Genomic DNA, 16638 nt, shown 5'->3' on the forward strand with positions numbered 1-16638 from the left:
TGGTTGTAGTGTTTGGAGTAGGGGCCAAGGAGGGAGCGAGCTGAGACTGAGGCAGGAATGATGCTTGTTAGGAGGTGAAGGGTCTTTTATTCAAATTGTTCAAGTTGATGATAAAGTTGTTTGAAGAAGGAAATAACCTTTGCAGGAAGTAGGAGGGTGGTGGCCTTGTCCGCAGTTAAAGAGATAGGGTAGCTTTTCTGTAGCTTCTACCCAGAGGGCACTGGTTGTAGTGTTTGTAGTAGGGACCGCGGAGGGAGCGAGCTGAGACTGAGGCAGGAATGATGCTTGTTAGGGGGCAAAAGGTCTTTTACACAAATTGTTCAAGTTGATAATAAAGTTGTTTTAAGAAGGAAATAACCTCGGCAGGAAGTAGGGGGGTGGTGGCCTTATCGGCAGTTAAAGAGATAGGGAAGCTTTTTAGGAGATTCTACCCAGAGGGCACTGGTTGTAGTGTTTGGAGTAGGGGCCAAGGAGGGAGCGAGCTGAGACTGAGGCAGGAATGATGCTTGTTAGGGGGCAAAAGGTCTTTTATTCAAATTGTTCAAGTTGATAATAAAGTTGTTTGAAGAAGGAAATAACCTCGGCAGGAAGTAGGGGGTGGTGGTCTAATCAGCAGTTAAAGAGATAGGGAAGCTTTTTGGTAGCTTTTACCCAGAGGACAATGGTTGTAGTGTTTGGAGTAGGGGCCAAGGAGGGAGCGAGCTGAGACTGAGGCAGGAATGATGCTTGTTAGGAGGTGAAGGGTCTTTTATTCAAATTGTTCAAGTTGATAATAAAGTTGTTTGAAGAAGGAAATAACCTCGGCAGGAAGTAGGAGGGTGGTGCCTTTATCAGCTGTTAAAGAGATAGGGTAGCTTTTCGGTAGCTTTTGCCCAGAGGGCACTGGTTGTAGTGTTTGTAGTAGGGACCACGGAGGGAGCGAGCTGAGACTGAGGCAGGAATGATGCTTGTTAGGGGGCAAAAGGTCTTTTACACAAATTGTTTAAGTTGATAATAAAGTTGTTTTAAGAAGGAAATAACCTCGGCAGGAAGTAGAGGGGTGGTGGCCTTATCGGCAGTTAAAGAGATAGGGAAGCTTTTTAGTAGATTCTACCCAGAGGGCACTGGTTGTAGTGTTTGGAGTAGGGGCCAAGGAGGGAGCGAGCTGAGACTGAGGCAGGAATGATGCTTGTTAGGGGACAATAGGTCTTTTATTCAAATTGTTCAAGTTGATAGCTTTATCTAGTATAAATAAATCTAAAGCAACTGGACTTGTTAAGTCCAGTTGCTTTAGATTTATTTATACTAGATATACCATGACCTGGATGAATGAAAATCTTCATGGTCATATTTTCGTTAGCTTCTACCCAGAGGGCACTGGTTGTAGTGTTTGGAGCAGGGACCAATGAGGGAGTGAGCTGAGACTCTCAACCTCAACCAGAGGGCACTGGTTGTAGTGTTTGGAGTAGGGGCCAAGGAGGGAGCGAGCTGAGACTGAGGCAGGAATGATGCTTGTTAGGAGACGAAGGGTCTTTTATTCAAATTGTTCAAGTTGATAATAAAGTTGTTTGAAGAAGGAAATAACCTCGGCAGGAAGTAGGAGGGTGGTGCCTTTATCAGCTGTTAAAGAGATAGGGAAGCTTTTCGGTAGCTTTTACCCAGAGGGCACTGGTTGTAGTGTTTGTAGTAGGGACCGCGGAGGGAGCGAGCTGAGACTGAGGCAGGAATGATGCTTGTTAGGAGACGAAGGGTCTTTTATTCAAATTGCTCAAGTTGATAATAAAGTTGTTTGAAGAAAGAAATAACCTCGGCAGAAAGTAGGGAGGTGGTGGCCTTATCAGCAGTTAAAGAGATAGGGAAGCTTTTCGGTAGTTTTTACCCAGAGGGCACTGGTTGTAGTGTTTGGAGTAGGGACCGTGGAGGGAGCGAGCTGAGACTGAGGCAGGAATGATGCTTGTTAGGGGACAATAGGTCTTTTATTCAAATTGTTCAAGTTGATAATAAAGTTGTTTGAAGAAGGAAATAACCTCGGCAGGAAGTAGGGGGGTGGTGGCCTTATTAGCAATTAAAGAGATAGGGAAGCTTTTGCTTTTCGGTAGCTTTATCTAGTATAATTAAATCTAAAGCAACTGGACTTGTTAAGTCCAGTTGCTTTAGATTTATTTATACTAGATATACCATGACCTGGATGAATGAAAATCTTCATAGTCATATTTTCGTTAGCTTCTACCCAGAGGGCACTGGTTGTAGTGCTTGGAGCAGGGACCAATGAGGGAGTGAGCTGAGACTGAGGCAGGAATGATGCTTGTTAGGAGACGAAGGGTCTTTTATTCAAATTGTTCAAGTTGATAATAAAGTTGTTTGAAGAAGGAAATAACCTCGGCAGGAAGTAGGGGGGGGTGGCCTTATCAGCAGTTAAAGAGATAGGGAAGCTTTTTAGTAGATTCTACCCAGAGGGCACTGGTTGTAGTGTTTGGAGTAGGGACCGCGGAGGGAGCGAGCTGAGACTGAGGCAGGAATGATACTTGTTAGGGGGCAAAAGGTATTTTACTCAAATTGTTCAAGTTGATAATAAAGTTGTTTGAAGAAGGAAATAACCTCGGCAGGAAGTAGGGGGGGGTGGCCTTATCAGCAGTTAAAGAGATAGGGAAGCTTTTCGGTAGTTTTTACCCAGAGGGCACTGGTTGTAGTGTTTGGAGTAGGGACCGTGGAGGGAGCGAGCTGAGACTGAGGCAGGAATGATGCTTCTTAGGGGACAATAGGTCTTTTATTCAAATTGTTCTAGTTGATAATAAAGTTGTTTGAAGAAGGAAATAACCTCGGCAGGAAGTAGGAGGGTGGTGGCCTTATTAGCAATTAAAGAGATAGGGAAGCTTTTGCTTTTCGGTAGCTTTATCTAGTATAATTAAATCTAAAGCAACTGGACTTGTTAAGTCCAGTTGCTTTAGATTTATTTATACTAGATATACCATGACCTGGATGAATGAAAATCTTCATAGTCATATTTTCGTTAGCTTCTACCCAGAGGGCACTGGTTGTAGTGTTTGGAGCAGGGACCAATGAGGGAGTGAGCTGAGACTGAGGCAGGAATGATGCTTGTTAGGAGACGAAGGGTCTTTTATTCAAATTGCTCAAGTTGATAATAAAGTTGTTTGAAGAAAGAAATAACCTCGACAGGAAGTAGGGAGGTGGTGGCCTTATCAGCAGTTAAAGAGATAGGGAAGCTTTTTAGTAGATTCTACCCAGAGGGCACTGGTTGTAGTGTTTGTAGTAGGGACCGCGGAGGGAGCGAGCTGAGACTGAGGCAGGAATGATACTTGTTAGGGGGCAAAAGGTATTTTACTCAAATTGTTCAAGTTGATAATAAAGTTGTTTGAAGAAGGAAATAACCTCGGCAGGAAGTAGGGGGGGGTGGCCTTATCAGCAGTTAAAGAGATAGGGAAGCTTTTCGGTAGTTTTTACCCAGAGGGCACTGGTTGTAGTGTTTGGAGTAGGGACCGCGGAGGGAGCGAGCTGAGACTGAGGCAGGAATGATGCTTGTTAGGGGGCAAAAGGTCTTTTATTCAAATTGTTCAAGTTGATAATAAAGTTGTTTGAAGAAGGAAATAACCTCGGCAGGAAGTAGGGGGGTGGTGGCCTTATCGACAGTTAAAGAGATAGGGAAGCTTTTTGGTAGTTTCTACTGTGTGAAGTTGCAGAGTTCATTCCAGTTTTCCCTATATTAATGAATTCTATGGTCATTAATAACAGCTCTATAGATCCGGTTATATTTATCAGAATAAAATTGTGTGAAAGGCAAGGGAGTTAACCTGCCAATTCTTAATGTCCACTACCAAGGGAACCAGTGGTAATTTTGGGGTATTTTGTAACATTAAATAGTCATTGGTATCACTACACATAGGGAATTTGAGTTATTTACAAACTTCCGTGTTCTATAATGTTGAAGGCTCGGGAGTGGGTCCTGCTGTGCACCACACTGCTTGTTGCCTAGTTACAGTGCACGAGTGTACACTAGCTCTGGGGGTCTATCATTTCCAAGAGAAAGTCATGACTGGTGTCAGAATGTAGGTTATGCACCAACTACTTACGCTTCATCTGACATTGTAGCTGATCCGAGCAGCCATCATATTATGGTTTAACCTGGTCACTAATTAACTGGATCAGCAGGCTCTAAAAATACATTTCCTGCCCAAAAATAGAACAAAGACCATAAAGATGGACCACCTAGAGGTCAGTTATTGATCCTCATTTACTACAAGGCATCCTGTGGGCTCTTTAGTGGTGCGTGACAGTTAATGCTTAGTAAGGCAAGCCTGAGAGATGCTTAATGTGAAAATAATTTAGCATTTTGAGATGTCCATGATGGTTTGATCACTGAGGGAGCAGTAGGCAGCTCCTACTCATAATACAAATATAGGGATATATAAGGTTATCTGAGCTGCCTAAATATGCTATCTCACTAAACATACCAGCAGAGATATCCCTAACCTCAACACTAGGTCCCTATTCTAGGCTGTCCACCTAATCCAACCAAGATACTTTTAGAGCTTAGCGCTGTTCACTACCTTAAAGAAAGAAAGGGGGCTTCATTGAAAAAGTCCAACAACAACTTGTTGAAAGTATTTTTTTAAGGTATCCTAACCAAAGGTCCTATTATTTATTTCAAATATTTAGTTATTTGAAGATTAGCGGATGCTAGAGATCCTCAGTCTGGGACATCAAGACACTCCTGATAGTCTGCTTCTACAATGTCCTACTCATTATGGTCTATAACACTGATCCCCCAACCAGTGGCTCAGGGGCAACATGTTGCTCCCCAACCCCTTGGATGTTGCTCTCAGTGGCCCCAAACCAGGGAGTTATTTTTGAATTCCTGACTTGGGGGCAAGTTTTGGTTGAATAAAAACAAGATTTCCTACCAAATAAAGCCCCTGTAAGCTGATAGTGTGCATAGAGGCTGCCTAATAGCCAATCACAGCCCTTATTTGGCACCTCCGTGAATGTTTATGGTGCTTGTGTTGCTCTCCAAGTCTTTTTATAATTGACTGTGGCTCATGAGTAAGAAAGGTTGGGGATCCCTGCTCTATAACATAGGTTATATGATCTGGTAAGTCCAGCGTTAAGATCCCTAATAGAGGGCTGATAGATGTCAGCTAAATTTCAAGTTTCAAAGGACGTTTTGGGCAAGCCATGAAATATGGAACAGTGGAATGGCATCCTCTTCTGGGCTCACACCCACTACCTAATGGTTTTATCCACAACCCAACCTACGTCCCCTCTGCCACCATAAAACCCAAATCATATACGTTAAGTGACCCAGAAGTAGGAAGCTAAGAAGAGAAACCTACTTAAAGACCTGTGACCCAAACACATTCCCATATGTGCAATACTGTACATACCTCTCAAATGCCTGCATTACTTGACCCACTGCAAGACTCTAGTATGTGTCCAGTATCTTGTATCAGTTTTGTGGTTCCCCATGTCAGAAGGTAAGTTAACCCACTGCGGGTAGGGTCATGTAGGTGGTCTGGGCAGAGAGCATTGCAGGGTGACGGGTCGGTTTGCTGGCCATTGCAGGACTCAAAATTACACAATAAGATTTGTATTTGCCCTCAGCTTTTGTGGCCCGGTTAAACAGAATAGCTATTAACCTAAGTTTTTATTAGATATGCTGGTGATTGAGGGGAAAAACCTGTAAGGGCAATATAAAAATCTTAGGAAAATTCAGTTTCTTACATTTTCAGTTTACACATACAGATGCAGCCAGCAAGTTTTCACATTTTGTCTCACAATGTCCAGACACCATTTTTTTAGTGTTAAATCTGGCCTCTAGATGGTGCTAGAGTGCAATGACTTGGCAGAAAATCACAATAGAAAACCCATATAGAACATGCGCCTCCTGGTGGCGAATTTTGCTATTTTTTTTCTGGTAGAAACAAAACACAACAACATGGTAAGGAACTTGGCTGCATCTATACATGAAAATGTATAAACCTACATTCCCATGCTGATTTGTAAGATATTGGCTATATCAGTAACAGTGATAATCACATGATCCCACAGTTTTATGACTGCAGTCAAATGCTTGGCCGCTTGTTGCTTGCGACTAATGACTAATGTTTCATTGTTTTAGTTCCTTTTACTGCTGCCCACTGAACGTGTTTACTATTTTCCTTTAAAAAGAACAGATATTTGCATTTGAAACACTTTGTAGTTGAGTCGGTGTGTAAGAGTGGGTGTGCGAGGGGTCTCGTTAAATATCATATCCCCTACTTTTATGCTCTGGCTTTGAAGTCGGTATGCTATGATGTGGGAAAGTGCCCACGCTTGGGAGTCTGAGAAATTCCAACAGGCCAGTGATATACATCAACAACAAGGGATTTATGGCAATTAATAAACTAAAATTTATATATACTTATTTACTGATTCCCTTTTCTCTGTAATAATAAAACAGTACCTGTACTTGATCCCAACTAAGATATAATTACCCCTTATTGGGGGCAGAACAGTCCTATTGGGTTTATTTAATGGTTAAATGATTCCCTTTTCTCTGTAATAATAAAACAGTACCTGTACTTGATCCCAACTAAGATATAATTACCCCTTATTGGGGGCAGAACAGCCCTATTGGGTTTATTTAATGGTTAAATGATTCCCTTTTCTCTGTAATAATAAAACAGTACCTGTACTTGATCCCAACTAAGATATAATTACCCCTTATTGGGGGCAGAACAGCCCTATTGGGTTTATTTAATGGTTAAATGATTCCCTTTTCTCTGTAATAATAAAACAGTACCTGTACTTGATCCCAACTAAGATATAATTACCCCTTATTGGGGGCAGAACAGCCCTATTGGGTTTATTTAATGGTTAAATGATTCCCTTTTCTCTGTAATAATAAAACAGTACCTGTACTTGATCCCAACTAAGATATAATTACCCCTTATTGGGGGCAGAACAGCCCTATTGGGTTTATTTAATGGTTAAATGATTCCCTTTTCTCTGTAATAATAAAACAGTACCTGTACTTGATCCCAACTAAGATATAATTACCCCTTATTGGGGGCAGAACAGCCCTATTGGGTTTATTTCATGGTTAAATGATTCCCTTTTCTCTGTAATAATAAAACATTACTTGTACTTGATCCCAACTAAGATATAATTACCCCTTATTGGCGGCAGAACAGTCCTATTGGGTTTAATTATTGCATTATTGATTTTTTAGTAAACTTAAGCTATGGAGATCCGGATTAGGAAAGACCCCTTATCCGGAATACCCTTGGTCCCGAGCATTCTGGATAATGGGTCCAATACCTGTAATAATAAAACAGTCTCTTGTACTTGAGCTGTATGAATCCAAATTTGTGGTAAAACAATCCTATTGGGTTCGTTTAATTTTTTTAGTGGACTTAGAAGCAGTTTCATGAACACTCGAATTAGATTTTTATTGTAGCAAAAATCATTAATTCGAATTTTAGTTTCCAACCTTCAAATTTTGGAGATTTGTTAATTGCAAAAAAAACGGAATTTAATAAATGTGGCATCTAAAAGCTGGCAAATTCATGTCAAGTCTTTCCTAAGCAGAGCAATATCAGAAGGCTTCTGAAGTTTTCTCCCAACTTTAGCCTGGTAAAGAGATCTGACCAGTAGGTGGTGCTGTTGTTTCCAATTTTTATAATAAAAATGCGAAAATTGCTAATATTTTGAACTCTAGACAATAAAAACAGTTCATGCAAATTGCAAAAGTGCTTAGATGAGCGCTCCCAGCAATTTTACATTTGTTTTGAGGGTTTATATTTCTTTTAATGCAGTTGCCATTTTTCAAAGCCCTTTTTTTGCGCTGTGTATAGATAACATCTTTTCTCCGGTATCGTTTTGTTTTCTTTGTGTGGGTGCTGTTCCAGCATACATGGCAATACACAGAGAGTGATACATTACTTATATTTCAGATTCTGAGGGCTGGAGTGTGTTTTTCCCAGTTGGCAGCCCAGTCCACACCAGGAGCCACTGTTCCCTTTCTGCTGCCAGTTAGTAGAGCTTTGTTATGGATATATCCCCCGACTGACTTTGGCCCTATTGGGTTTAGCTGCGGTCTATTATTCTATATCCTATGCAGCTTTATAGGCTCTGGCTTTGGATATTGTTATGTCTCCCTATAAATTCAATTACGGACGTTTCTGATCTCGCCGCGCAGAATTAGATAAACCTGGAACTATCGCGCTCTGTTCTTTATTCCCCTAATGATTTATCTTAATAGCGTTCTTGTAAAAAAAAAACAAACGTCCGCCCTAAACCGGCGATAATTTGCAGAGATTAGTGACAAATAATCCGGAGACGTTTTTGGCCATTCGGGCCCCTGGCATGCTGACGGGGGGAGGCCAATTTGGAAAAGTTGTGTTGGGTTTCAGGAATAATTGGCAGGGTGGACGCCGGCCAATGCCTCAGCGTAGCTGGGAGCGTAAGGCAATATTTCAGAATTCCATTTACAATTAAGGGTAAGCGGTCGAGGTGATGTTAACGTTAAACAAAGTTGACCCGTGTCATCTTTATAAACTTAACCCCTTCCCTGCCAGAGCATTCAGGCCGATGTCTTGCAGAAGAGAAGCCTGTGATTTCCTGAAACATCCCAGAGGTTTAGTCCTTCCTGGGACAGAAGACACAGAAGTGGCTGACAGTCTTTTGGCCCCACCTATGACTACAGACTCTGGGTGAACTGATGTTCTTATGTCCAAAGCCAACCCCAGGCCACTGGGCCCCAGCCTGATGCCTACTTCCCTGCTCTTTTCTTCTCTTCAGTGCAAGAATCAGCCTTGGGGTGGAGGCACACTAAGCCTTACTTAACCTAGTCCCCCTTCCACTGGGTCCCTATCAGGATGAGGTACCACAGAGACACCCTTCTTATCTTCCCTCGTTGAAACCTTATCTGCTTTTCTCAGTAACCTACCACTAGCTCTCACCAAGTACAGCAAGCTCCACCAATCCAACCTACCACTCTCTAACCTAACTACTACTCCTCGTTGGTACCTTGCTGAGCTGTTGGGCCTCAAGCTCCTTGGTGTCATTCACTTGTTCTCCTCAAACCTGGAAATAGTACCTTGTTCACTGCCTTATATTACCTCTCCTAGGGAAATCCCCTCTAAGTGCCACAAAGGAGAACCTGATCTAGAACCTTCTCAGGGGACTCTCCTACCTAACAGTGCCATCTAGTGGCTGTAACTGAAATCCCCTTATTTACATAAAAGAAACCATTTATACTCCTTACACTCCCCCTAGGTTAACCTGGCCACGTCTTCTTTATTAACTAATAAACACACTTGTGCCTAACCCCTCTCACACGTTCAACCTCCAGTTCAGAATCGAAACATAAATGCACTTATTGGACAGGTGGAAACCCTGGAGTAGACGTGCACCTAAAGAATTGGACCGTTTTGTCCTGGACACCACAAATGTGCAGGCATGCCTTTGTGCACTATTCAATGCATTAAATGTAGTTCCTTGGTGGAATTTTCCCTTCAGATTAATAAATTGGCCAATCGTGTTCGGATTTGCACACTATACTTGTCCTTAAAAAGGGTCTGTAAAGAACTTGTTTGGGATCATTAATGACCACAAGTGCAGTGTGGAAAGTGGGGAACTTTGTGCGACTGCCCTGTAAGTGTCAGTAACCCTGGGGGGGGGAGATAGAGAAGGGAATTCTGGGCATTTACAAGCTGAACTTTGTTCTTATGCTGAAGGGAACCCGATTCCCACTGCCCGCCTAGGGAGCGCGCAGCCTGCCAAGCGTCACTGAATATCACTTTTATTACATTTTAAGGGGATTTCCATTCAAATACAAATTTTGCAAACCCAACGTAAATTGAATTTTATGCAACTTTGTACTGTGCAAGTGGAACGGGCGGAAGGGGGATGAAATGAAATCCTCGCCATACCCCAGCTGCTAAACTGTAGAGCAGTGTTACATTGCGACCCCCGCTCAGCGGAGCCCATGCTGGAAGCAACGGGAGGGAAAGTTGCTGAACTGTAACTTCGGGTGATGCGTCAGTATAAGGACTGAAAGAAACGGTGCCAGTGGTTCTTAACCAATAACTAAAGGTTTACTGAACAGAAAAGGCAATATGAATGGCACCAGATGGACACCACGGTGCTTTAGGATCCACTTGAGTAGAAGCCACTCAGGTACAAATATAGACTCTCACCCATTCTGTCCTCTGTCCAAAGCCCCCAAAGTCTCCACACTATATATTATATAAATATATAAATGGAAAACTGCATGGATCTAAACAATGGGTTTTTTTAGGGTTGTCACCTTTTTTGCTATTATTGCTGGCCTTTAGGTTGGGGGCAGTGGGTGGGGAAATGGGGAGCTAGGCAGGGGAATGGGTCAGGAAAATAGGCGGGACAGAGGCTGGCCTCTATATAAAAGGGGGTGATCTACCGTGGAAAGAGTCAGGGAAGGGAGGGATTATAGGTAGGGTTGCAACACTTACACATTTACTGGCAGATATTATGCCGGTAAGTTTGTAGTACTGTCAGATAACGACTATGGGTTTAAGATAAGATCTCTCGGTTCTATACAGTGATCACTGCCTGGTCTACATGGACACGTAAATCGGAAGATTTCAGCTGCTTTGGAAGCGACTCATTGCTTCAAGATGTTCTGCCTACAAGTGTCGAGCAAATCAATTCCAATAAAAATGATGAGAAATAATGCTCATCTCTTTCTGCATCATATAAAATCCTGCCAGGGGAGGAGGGACTAAAACAATGATGTTACTAAATGTCACCACCTCTCCACAGCTTGCAGACTGGCGAGAGTAGTTGCAACAGATTTATAATAGCTTATGCTTGCTCCGAGTCACTGAATCCCAAGTTTATGATATTTTCCAGGGCACCCCGGGCAGGTACATGAGTGTAATTAGGGGGCATTGTATCAATGCGATTTGAGCAATGCTGAGGTTGTAGGAGGAGCTGGACCCATTGGTTGGCAAACTAAATATGTACAGTATTTAGTTTAGTAAGAAACAGAAGAGTAGAAGCTAATTTTCTTGTAAATATCTTCTAGACAATGGTCACCCAGGCCAAGGACCATGAAATTGGGGTCCATAACTATTGGGACAGTTAAATACCTCTCTTTTGGGTAAAAACCTTCCCCAAGTTGTGTTGATGATTATTGGACATGACCAAAATAAAGGGCAGACACCAACCTAAATTTCTTAAGGGAGGGTGTATCTATGGCAAGAGCTTTGGACCTCTTTAAGCCCTAGTGGGTTCTGGGAAAAATGGTCAACTGTCTGATGTTCTGAACTAAATAGACTTTGAGAAATCCAGAAGTGCCTTGAACATGTCAAGCCATCATTTCTTAGCATAATATCACAATGTCACTTTCTTTTGGATTCCCCCGAATATACTGCGTAAATATCTATATCTTGAGCGAAACAAAAACCATTTCAACGACAGCATTACAGTAGTCACGAAATGATTCTTTGAAAGATAAACAGACCCCTATTGAATCAGAGATCACCCTGAAGCAAGAAATGAATCAGAGAATGCAGAGGTGACATCTCAATTCAGGTTTAATCAATTTAGATAAAAGTAAGAACAATGCATAGTTACATATAGTTACATAGTTACATAGGGTTGAAAAAAGACCATTGTCCATCAAGTTCAACCCATCCGAGTAAACCCAGCACACAACCTATACTAACCAATCTATACACTCACATACATAAACTATATATATACAACCAGTAATACTAACTGTAGATATTAGTATCACAATAGCCTTGGATATTCTGCTTGTTCAAAAACTCATCCAGGCCCCTCTTAAAGGCATTAACAGAGTCTGCCATTACCACATCACTAGGAAGGGCATTCCCCAACCTCACTGCCCTCACCGTGAGGAACCCCCTACGCTGCTTCAAATGGAAGCTCTGTTCCTCTAATCTATAGGGGTGACCTCTGGTGCGCTGATTGTTTTTATGGGAAAAAAGAACATCCCCCAACTGCCTATAATCCCCTCTAATGTACTTGTACAGAGTAATCATGTCCCCTCACAAGCGCCTCTTTTCCAGAGAAAACAACCCCAACCTCGACAGTCTCACCTCATAGTTTAAATCTTCCATCCCCTTTACCAGTTTAGTTGCACGTCTCTGCACTCTCTCCAGCTCATTAATATCCTTCTTAAGGACTGGAGCCCAAAACTGCCCCCCATACTCAAGGTGAGGCCTTACCAGGGACCTATAAAGCGGCAAAAATATGTCCTCATCCCTTGAGTCAATGCCCTTTTTATACAAGACAGCACTTTATTTGCTTTAGTAGCCACAGAATGACATTGCCTGGAATTAGACAACTTGTGATCTACAAAAACCCCTAGATCCTTCTCCATTAAGGATGCCCCCAACACACTACCATTCAGTAGATAGTTTGCGTTTATATTATTCCTACCAAAGTGCATAACTTTGCACTTGTCAACATTGAACCTCATTTTCCAGTTTGCTGCCCAGTTTTCCAATTTTGTCAAATCGCTCTGCAAAGCGGCAGCATCCTGCATGGAACTTACAGTTTTGCACAATTTAGTGTCATCAGCAAAAATAGAAATGCATTTCAGAGAAAGCCTGATTTGACATTTAGTGAGTATTTTTTATTACTTGAAGGATGCGTAATCATTCTAAAGTCTGAATGTAAAGTATTAGTGTAAGTGGGAGAGAATTTTATCCTCATCTAAACAATCTGTTCTAGTTTTGGTTTTAATATTTGCGGCAATAAGTTGTAGATAGTATGCTCGCTTGGGAGCTTGGCCTTAGCTGATGGGACTAAGGAAGGCATTTGCCTTTATTGAAATAAGTCACTTTTTAGTTTTTTGCAGTGGCTTGGGAATAACTGGTATAAGCCCTGTTGGGTATAACTGGTATAAGCCCTGTTGGGGGTAACTGGTATAAGCCCTGTTGGGTATAACTGGTATAAGCCCTGTTGGGTATAACTGGTATAAGCCCTTTTGGGGATAACTGGTATAACCCCTGTTGGGTATAACTGGTATAAGCCCTTTTGGGTATAACTGGTATAAGCCCTGTTGGGGGTAACTGGTATAAGCCCTGTTGGGTATAACTGGTGTAAGCCCTGTTGGGTATAACTGGTGTAAGCTCTGATGGGTATAACTGGTGTAAGCCCTGTTGGGTATAACTGGTATAAGCCCTGTTGGGTATAACTGGTATAAGCCCTGTTGGGTATAACTGGTATAAGCCCTGTTGGGAATAACTGGTATAAGCCCTGTTGGGTATAACTGGTATAAGCCCTGTTGGGTATAACTGGTATAAGCCCTGTTGGGTATAACTGGTATAAGCCCTGTTGGGTATAACTGGTATAAGCCCTGTTGGGTATAACTGGTATAAGCCCTGTTGGGTATAACTGGTATAAGCCCTGTTGGGTAAAACTGGTATAAGCCCTGTTGGGTATCAAACTAGCACTCAATAGTAAGAAATCCAAGTCCGGCTTGGGACTCCTCCAGTTACATGGGAGTAGGAGAAACAATAGGTTAGCTGAAAGCAGTTCTAATGTGTAGCACAATGCACTGAGATGGCGCCTACACACCAATATTACAGCTACAAATACATTTGTTGGTTCAAGAATAACATTTTAAATGAATGATTTGCTATGTAAACAGTGTAATTTAGAAATAAAAAGTACCCCATAGAAATCATGGCAGTGTCTCTTTAAGGATCAATCAGATTGTTTCTTGTTTCGGCCTATCAGCTTTGGCGCAATTACATCACACACGATCAGCCAAATACATCGCTTCAGGGAAACAAAACACAGACGCTCATGGCTATAACCACGTCGTATGAAAGATTTTTGCTTGCCTAAACCTGATACTAGATTATTGGTAATCCTTTTGTACGACTCTATACAATCTGCAGATGACTGATAAGCCATCTAAATCGCTGAAGTGGGAATGCTTTATTTTATGTTAAGGGAGCAGATAACCTAATGAAAGTTTGGCATATAGGCTGGTTTTATTGAGCCAAATCCGATTTAACAAATGACAGTTATTTTAGAAAATGGTCCTTTCGCGCAGCAAGTTTTATGTAGTGATAAGATAATGTGTGGCGGGTTGAGTAGGCCTATAATTTAGCTGTCGTTCAGAGCTTTATCTCAGCAGTTGACTGTAAGAAGGTTTTTCCTCTTTTGTAATATACAATCAGTTCAAGCAACAGGCACTAAACCGATGTTACAGCTTTCAGATAGAAGCCCTGTATTGCACATTTCAAATACACCCTTGGCAAGGCCTAGGGGACCTGCCGAATCAATAGTTCAGCAGTTAAGGTCCAATCTACTACAAATGTCTCCTTCAGATTTGTGCTTTGTACAGTAGGATTCTTATTGTAAGGGATTCTATAGGGGAAGTGATGGGTCCAGTCAAGGAGCAGTTATCATACAGGTACTGATCGAGGGGTGGCTGAAAGTCAGCAACAGAGTAGGCAGGAGTGGGATGGAGTGGACAGAAATAGAGACATGAACTGGCAGGAGCGGCCATAGAGACATAGCAGGCTGTCTCAGGACAGAGGGGACAGGAATAGGACCAGACAGAACTGACCAGGATGAGGGGACAAGAGCAAGAGAAGCAAAGAACAAGAGCAAGAGAAGCAAAGGGCAAGAGCAAGAGAAGCAAAGGGCAAGAGCAAGAGAAGCAAAGGGCAAGAGCAAGAGAAGCAAAGGGCAAGAACAAGAGAAGCAAAGAGCAAGAGCAAGAGAAGCAAAGGGCAAGAGCAAGAGAAGCAAAGGGCAAGAGCAAGAGAAGCAAAGGGCAAGAGCAAGAGAAGCAAAGGACAAGAGCAGCAAAGGGCAAGAGCAAGAGAAGCAAAGGGCAAGAGCAAGAGAAGCAAAGGGCAAGAGCAAGAGAAGCAAAGGACAAGAGCAGCAAAGGGCAAGAGCAAGAGAAGCAAAGGGCAAGAGCAAGAGAAGCAAAGGACAAGAGCAGCAAAGGGCAAGAGCAAGAGAAGCAAAGGGCAAGAGCAAGAGAAGCAAAGGGCAAGAGCAAGAGAAGCAAAGGGCAAGAGCAAGAGAAGCAAAGGGCAAGAGCAAGAGAAGCAAAGGGCAAGAGCAAGAGAAGCAAAGGACAAGAGCAAGAGAAGCTAATGACAAGTGCAAGAGAAGCAAAGGACAAGAGCGAGAGAAGCAAAGGGCAAGAGCAAGAGAAGCAAAGGACAAGAGCGAGAGAAGCAAAGGGCAAGAGTGAGAGAAGCAAAGGGCAAGAGCAAGAGAAGCAAAGGGCAAGAGCAAGAGAAGCAAAGGGCAAGAGCAAGAGAAGCAAAGGGCAAGAGCGAGAGAAGCAAAGGACAAGAGCAAGAGAAGCAAAGGGCAAGAGCGAGAGAAGCAAAGGGCAAGAGCGAGAGAAGCAAAGGGCAAGAGCAAGAGAAGCAAAGGACAAGAGCGAGAGAAGCAAAGGGCAAGAGCAAGAGAAGCAAAGGGCAAGAGCGAGAGAAGCAAAGGACAAGAGCAAGAGAAGCAAAGGGCAAGAGCAAGAGAAGCAAAGGACAAGAGCGAGAGAAGCAAAGGGCAAGAGCAAGAGAAGCAAAGGGCAAGAGCAAGAGAAGCAAAGGGCAAGAGCAAGAGAAGCAAAGGGCAAGAGCGAGAGAAGCAAAGGACAAGAGCATGAGAAGCTAGGGACAAGCCACAGTGCTCAAGCTACAGAAGCTAATGCCCAGGTAAGTCATGTGGGAGCTGGTTTTATATAGGGCACAGATAGCTCTGACTGACTGACCAATAAGGCTGCTAGGATGAGATTGAAAATTCAGGTGAAAAGTAATGGTAGAACTGGCCAACTGCTCTCCTGGCCTAGTTGATAAGGATAGAATCCAGAAAGCATTCCTGATTTAAATCCCAGCAGAGCCTTACACTTATCCTGACAATTCCTATTATACCTCTTGTTTCATCATATTGGGTCTTTGTTGTGAGAACTACAAATTCTAGCATACCTCCATCCTTCATTATAAGTAAAGAAGGCTGAAATGTGTACCCCAGCAACTTCTGGAGACCCAAGGGGGGGGTTAATTCTTTTACTGATCAGACAAATCTGTCAGATCCTTTAGTGGAGATCTGGTAGAATGGTGCCCCTTTGAACTGTTTCTCCCTCTATTAAAACCTTGTAGGTAGTAAGGGGCAGATTAAGAAGGATGGCTAAAGTTCTGTTTAGATATAAAACAACGTGGGTGAAGAACAGACAGGATTTTCATTGGCAGGTTTGGTGCCGCCCACGTACTGGTGTCCAAGACAAGATCAGCTGGCAGTAATCTTCCTGCAGATACAAATTCTCAGTGTTTTGCACCAATGCCAATTGGCACAGAGGTAGGGAAAAGTCCTGGCATAACCATATCTGTGGTTTCTAGAAACAACTGGAAATAGTTGAATAGAAGGTGACATATTGACCGTGCTTGGTTAGAAACAGCAGTTCTGAAGCAGTTCTAGTTCCATAGGAAGCAGACAGACAGGACTGCGCTTGGCCAGCTCCTATGTATGCCTAATAGTGAATAGGCAGTGACTAGGACAAAATGGCGGAGGTCTAAGGAACGTTGACTCACTGTAGCGCAAAAGTAAAACAAATACTCGATGATAATGCATCAGGAAAGCGAATATGGTTATTCTTAACAAAAGAAGTAATGCAAT

The sequence above is a fragment of the Xenopus tropicalis genome, chromosome 4 (genome assembly GCF_000004195.4).
Source record: "Xenopus tropicalis strain Nigerian chromosome 4, UCB_Xtro_10.0, whole genome shotgun sequence".
NCBI lineage: Eukaryota > Metazoa > Chordata > Amphibia > Anura > Pipidae > Xenopus > Xenopus tropicalis.